The sequence below is a fragment of the Pinus tabuliformis genome, chromosome 9 (genome assembly GCF_031772625.1).
Source record: "Pinus tabuliformis cultivar Carrire ecotype Pingquan chromosome 9, CPIR1, whole genome shotgun sequence".
NCBI classification, from domain to species: Eukaryota; Viridiplantae; Streptophyta; class Pinopsida; order Pinales; family Pinaceae; genus Pinus; species Pinus tabuliformis.
The window spans coordinates 1676830304-1676837697 of record NC_142307.1 but is presented as its reverse complement, the minus strand read 5'-3'; positions in this window follow the sequence as shown (position 1 = coordinate 1676837697).

The window sequence follows — 7394 nt, the reverse complement described above, 5'->3', positions numbered from 1 at the left end:
AAGAAAAGAAGGTCACATGGGAGCAGTTTTTGATTAGAAATTTCTTTAAATATCCACAAGAAACCCCTGAAAGCAGCGCATCAAGAAGAACCAAAAGAAAGAGAACAAGTGATAAAATTCAAAGTACTCCTACTAACATAGTTGAAGAAACTAGTAGAGAAGAAAGATTATCTAAAAGAAGGAAGGAAAAGACTGAGCGTAAGAAGCTAACAAAATCAAAAGGGAAAAGAAGCATTGAGGTTGTGCATCAAACCCCAGAACCTTCCTCAGAAGAAGACCATCAAGTATTGTCTGAAACACTAGCTCACCTTCAAGAATAGTTAGCTACAGCCAAAAAGAAAGGAAAAGAAAAACAGAGTAGGGAGGAAAAAGACACTAGTCCACAGCATGTAAGGAGAAGCTCCAGGCTTAAAGGGAAATTAAGGACAGTGCAAACCAAAGGACCCCACTTTATTGACTTGGGAGGGGAAACACTGGAGCAGCCTCCAGCAACCTCTCATGACCATGGCCCACACCATACTTCCATTTCACAACCAGATTTTGACATGAGTCCTTCTCGGTCAGATTTGGAAATCAGTCCTTCTCAACAGGATTTTGGGGTCAGCCCAAGGAAAACTACACTCAAGATAGACCCGAATCAGCAAGAGATATATGATTATCTAGAATCCTTGGAAAAGATAGCCACAAGCCCAAGCACTTCATCCACTCAGCCTCACACAGCACAAGAAGCTCTAGTCCAATCGTTGAAACAAGAAGTTTTTGAATTGGAGGTCTTAAATAGACACATTAAAAATGAAAATGAAACATTAAGGGAACAAAGTAGATTGGACAAGATCATTCATGACAACACTATGTTACATCTTGGGCTATGGTAGAAAAAGAACAGGAAATTGAAGAAGAAGTGCAGGAGGTTGAGTAAAGCACTTATTAACCTCAAATTCAGATGCTTGATGAGGAATCCTAGGATGTTAGCATTACCAAGGAAGAGGAGAAGAGGGCTGGATGTGCTGGCAAAGGTCTCAGAGCATATGGATTGAAGAGAGGATGGTCAAAATTTTGGTTGCATGGCGACATGCAACACCTTCACAGTGGGGGTATGTTGAGCCCTAAACTTGCGTCTTTCCTATACACTTTCCTAGACTCTTTCCATTCACCTGGACCCCCTAAGCTATCAACATCATTGCATATTAATCATAGAAGAGCACTTAAAGTGGTTTTTTTTAACTATTGTTTGTGTCTACTGTTTGAACTAGATTTTTTCTCATTGAGTTGCGGAATCCTGTCACTTTCCGCAGTTGTTTTTGTTAAAGTCTACATTACAGGTGTCATCAGGCAAATCAAGCCACATGGGCAAGTTGGAAATGACTTGGACATGGACCGAGTCCTATTGGCTCAGTCAGATTCATCAGGGGAAGCCATGGTCAACGGTGGTCAAACAGAAGAGTCCTACGACAACAGGACTCTGATTCCAAGCATGTGAAAGATTTTCGTGGCTGTCTCTAGATCTCTGGAGGCATGCTGACACCTGTAGGCTGCCCACAATGTGAATCCAACAAGCCATTTTCAATAGATTGCATAATCTCAGCAGCATGATGCTAAATCCATGGATGTTGTCGTTTACGTGTCCTCTATCAGCGTAGTTTATAGGAAAACAGTTAGGTAAGCTTTTGTTATAAATAATGTGTTTCTATACGCATAGGAGTCAGTCTTTTGAATATAATTTTGCTGTTAAAAAAGCCCACTGTGCCGTGACACCAGTTTCATTGTTGTGACTGCATTCTGAAATATATGAGAAGACTCTGTTTCTACATGGTTGCGTGAGCATAATTCTTGATTAATAGCTGTTGCCTGAGGTTGTGCAGAGGGCCCCTGCACACGCCGAGGTTTTGTTTCTTATTGTTGTATAGTTTCATGCTATGTTTCTTTATGTTTATTATGCCATAGTTATTCACTTATGTATATTTCATTTACTATGGTACTAACGCTTCATTCTTGTTCATAATTTACATGCTTTGTACATTGCTGTTAATGCTGACCAGTGTGTATGTTCCAGATTATAGTAGGCAGCCTGGGCATTTCCATATAATTTTCACAATGACTAATGACATGGGATTAATTCTCTACTGACTTTGCCTTTCCTAGATTTTAATTCCAGTTCTGCTTTGTTGATTTCAATTTTGTTTCCTTGCTTTATTAGTTAGCTTAGATATTAAATTTCTCATATCATTGTCAGTTACCTCTGAAAGCCATAGCTGGACTATGGCGAAGGATTGAAGTATGAGTGTGTAATTTGGTTTTAGTTTTATTTTTCTGCAATTAGATATCAGATTGCTCAAGTTGTTGATGATTACCTCCGAAAGCCATAGCTGGACTAACTGGCAAGGGGTCAGACTATGAATTGATGTGATTTGATTTGAGTTTTACTTTTCTGCAATTAGATATCAGATTGCTCAAGTTGTTGATGATTACCTCCGAAAGCCATAGCTGAACTAACTTCCAAGGGGTTAGACTATGAATTGATGTAATTTGATTTTAGTTTCACTTTTCTGCAAATTAGATATCAGATGGCTCAAGTTGTTGATGATTACCTCCAAAAGCCATAACTGGACTAACTGGCGAGGGGTCAGACTATGAATTGATGTAATTTGATTTTAGTTTTACTTTACTTGCAATTTTTAGATTTCTTTGAGTGTAGTAGCTTAATTCATTTCTTTTGTATTTAGATAGTAGCAGGGATAATGGTTTCATGATCAATAGTTCACTGTTTTTTTTATTAGAATAGTGGCACATTTTCATTTTCTTTTAAGAATTATTTCATCATTAGTATGTTCTAAGACCCTCTGAAGTTTTGAGTTTTGGAAATCATTATAAAGGACATAATTGCCTTGAAAAATTATATCCATACTTGTCTTTTAGAATTTCCATTTCACATTAGGAGATAAACGAAGATAAAAACCCCCAAAACAAAATAAAAAAATAAAAAACGACAAAAAGTAAGAAATAGGTTATCTTGCACATATAGTGCACCACACTTCAACAGTTTACGACTCCTGGATTGACAATTAATATAGCAATTTAGGACACTCTAAATTGACCAAACAATTGTCATGGAGCTTCTTGCCTACTCTAGCCTGACTTCGTGAGTAAGTGCAACATAGTTCAACCACTTCAGCAAATTGCTTTTTATAAATATCCCCACCAATTAGAAGATTTGTGGTTTCGATACATTCATCCCTCAGCCCCTTTAAAAATATAGTTCTAAAAATCTTCTCATCTAGCTGTGCCCCCGAGGATTTATGGAAATTATAAAAGAAACATTCAAGATACTCTTCTAGGTTCTCTTCTTCTAATTGTTGCATCCTAAGAATATCATTCACATCCATACTTTTGCAGAAGTCCTCATATTTCTTGGTACATACAGACTTCATATCATATGTTGTAGTGGCTACAACCACCCTCCAAAATTTTGATCTGCACCTAATTTCGGAGCCTCCCTTGGGAGTTTCAATTGATGAATGTGTAGCCTGAGGTTCACTCCGTGAGCTCGTGGGAGTCTAATTTTCGTCCACCGTGCTTGTTCATTCCACCCAATTTCTACATGTTGGTTTATAAGTCATGCTTGCGACTGTGTTCTAATTATGCTCTATAGGTTTTATCCTTGTACGGAAATTACCTGCATACAAAATCTTAAAACATACAAAATAAACAATGCAAGAGCATAACACATAAAACACATATATACAAAGATTTTCCCCTCGATCCCAAAACTGGGACTACCAGCTTGATTTTTTATTATGTTCCTTTCAATTTTACAATACATATATATACATGCCGAAGCATCCATTACCATGGAATGAAAACCATCGCATCCAAAATCATGTGCAAAAACCATGCATAAAACCATAGGTAAGTCCACCCAACCTAATATATGGTCCAAAAAAAAATATTCCTGGGGCGCTACCCTAGATCTTGTAGAGGGGGGCTACTCACCCCCCTCAAACCCCCTGTGACCCCCCCGCTGGGCAATGGATGCAATGAAGCTGGGGCCCGACCACCCCTCTAACACCCCGGTTAACTAGGTCAGCTAGTCGTGGAAAGAATATAACACAACCCAACATGCTTAAGGTCTTCGCTTCGTGTGCACGTGTTTTGTTTTCTATGAAAGCATATGTCACACTCACACACAGGGTCACATTCACTATCGCACAAGCATCGTCATGGTTGATCAATGATCAATCACAAGTGTCGTGCTTGTCACTCGCACCGTCGGTCTGTCACTTTGAACATGTGTGTTTGGATGTTTTGAAACGTTTCATCATCGAGTCATGTGAGTGTGTGTTTGCATGATCACCTATGAATCTTTCGATCATTCACAAACTTAATAATTTTGTTGAAGTTCTGATGACTGGACTCCCCTCTAACAACCAAACCATCACCCCACCACAGACTCGATCGACTGTCACCCAGAACACTGCAGAAGCAATAAGTAAGTCTTTCAAAGCCACGCTGATTGCAAGTAATCCAATCAGCTTTCATGTTGTCCACTTGAACATTCAGACCCGACAGCCACCCTAGGATTAACTCCCCTCAAAAATTGCATAGAGGATACTGACCGTACCCGATTTGCTGACTCGGGAAATTGCACAGACATGCCGGAAAGACACCAAGTGCCCATCCCTATGTCCCTCAAAAAATTACGTTGTTTTCCGAGTCATTCCTCTTGAGATTTGACAGGCTGCTCATCCAAGAAATTGCACAATTTTCATGAGCAGGCCTTCTGCTAGAAAACAGTCTGCTTAGCTTAGAAACTACGAAGAGATAATTAGCATGCTAGCCTGTCAGCCTTAGTGCATTTTTCCTCACCAGCATCTCCTAGCAAAAGGCTTCTAGTTTCCTCCAGGAATTACACAATTTCTACTACCAAGCACCCAGCAGTTGACTGCCCGTTCCCCTTGGGAATTACGTAGTTTCTTTTGTTAGTGACCCAGCAGCTAACTACCAGTTTCCTCTAGGAATTATGCAGTTTTGACTACCAGGCTCTCGACTAGTTCCTCCCAAAAAATACGTAATTTTTGCTTGATGATCCTCCTTATAGCCTGACTTGTTCCTTGAGAAAATTGTGCAATATTTGCCTTCCAACCACTACTATCCGCTCATTCTGGAAACTGTGAAGATTCATCCCACCTTGCCTTCCTACAACCTAGACTATCCCCCCCAAATTTTGCACAATTTTTTCCTTCCAAACGAGCTAGACCTCTGGGACAATCACTGTTAACTTGGATTCCCCATATCCATCACTAAGTGAGTCTTGTGCAGTTTTCATTAGCAGTGCCTTGAGCCATCATCCCGCCTTGTAACCTTGCAGCCTCTCCCTGTCACCTGCATTCTGAAATGATCATATGTCATGGTAGACTAAGAGGTTTTTCAATTTAATGTCATCTCGTCATGAGTGACTGCAGGCACACATACACTAACAAACATGGTGCGACAATGAAAAGGATGAACAAAGGAAGCACATGCAAAAGGATAGGTTCACCAACGAATGAATGAATGATGCATGCAAAGAGATGTGCTCGTGAACAGATGATCATGCAAAGATGTGTTCATAGACGGATGGACAAGCAAACATGCAAGATGTTCTCATGAACGGACAGATGAGCCTGTCAAGCCTTCCAACATGCAAGCAAGGAACAATGTGCCAAAGCATCATCGAGCAAACAAAATACCATCGAAGACTCCACACACTTTTCCATGCGGAGGTGAAGTTGTGCTACACCATGAAGACATCCATCACCTAGCAGCACTATAACGTGACATGCACTCCAACAGTAGCATGAATGTACAATCACTATCATGTTGAGTCATGTCACCCACATCTCTACTATGGGCTATGTTGTTAATCAATGTAATGTAACATAGAAGTCGAAGAGACTCACTTGATGTAGAAAGAGTCATGCAACATTGAAAACTCATGGAAGTCAAATAGTCATGAGGGTAGTCGAACAACCATAAGGGTCAATTCAGCCTTAGTTATAAATACCCCCTTCATTTGTACATGAATGGACTTTTCACCTCAGCTCCTCTCAAATAGAAAAGAGAGTTTGTAATCTTTTCTTTGATGAGTATGTAGTGGCTCCAACACCCCGCTCATGGGGTTAGTGATATATGGTGTAATGATGTGTCTTGGAACTTTCACTTATTTCAGAAGCCTGCTAACGTGCCAGCACATTTTCAAACATGTATTGTAACTGTTGTAAGACTAATCTTGAACACTTGTAATTCATGTTTCTTTACCCTGTGTTGAACACTTGAACTATTTTAGTTGTTGTAATGCATAATCTGTTAATGGAAATGTGTTGTATATGTTGTTAACGTTGTCTTGCGTGTGGTGGCTATCTCCCTTGACATCAGACAGAATTTTCGCTAAAATCTTGCTTTAACAACCGTTGCACTCACTCAGACTCATCTATTGAGTGCAGTACGTGTTATCTTACCTTTTGTGTTATGACTATTGCATCCATGTGGACTGCTCCTCTAGAAGTTGTGCATGTCCTGCTGTGTTGTGTGTTCCTAGCCGAGTTGGGACTTCATCCAAACCAACTTGGGACTCACTATCACCCTCTCACCTTACAGTGAAAGAACCATTGACACAAGTACACTAGCATTCACCACTCACATGAACCTCACTTCTCGAAAGCAATATAGACCACTCTCCTTTGATGAAAAGAAAGAGTTGATGCAAATCCTTAAGACAATGTCAATCAGGCCATCATACCGGATGGGACTCCCACACCAAATGGTGTGAGGTCTAGCTATGACTTCATACTCAGGTGATCCCCGAAATGTTGGCAGATCTAGCACCATCAACATTTATGGCGCTAGAAGGAGGGCAACAAGTTGTATCTGGTTGAACATCCCCTCACACTCATTCATCAACCATCTGGTCAAGGAAGTAACTTGCACTCCCTCTCATCAACACGTGACTCTACAGTTGGTTACTCCTCACCTCCCAGGATTAAACATGAGATTCTTTATCATCAACTTCCCTGCATCTATCCTATCACTCTCTAGTTCACGAAAGAAGTCGGATTGATCCCAGGCATATATCATCTTCCATACACATCAAGGATGTCAAAAGCCACTCCCACAAGAGTTGTTGTATCCTCAGTGGAAGAAGAAGTCCATGCCACACTTGAAGGTCTAGCAGAAGCTATTGAAGATGGAGAGGAACATCCTATCTTTGGTAAGGTGAGCAAGAAACTATTGTGACCTTGGGATCAGACTCTAGTACAAGAGGTGGGGGGGAGGGTAGCGGAGGAGGCAGAACCATCAAACTCTAAAAGAGAGGAAGAGGGCAAAGAGGAAAAGGTGATGGCTGACTGAAATCTTCAATG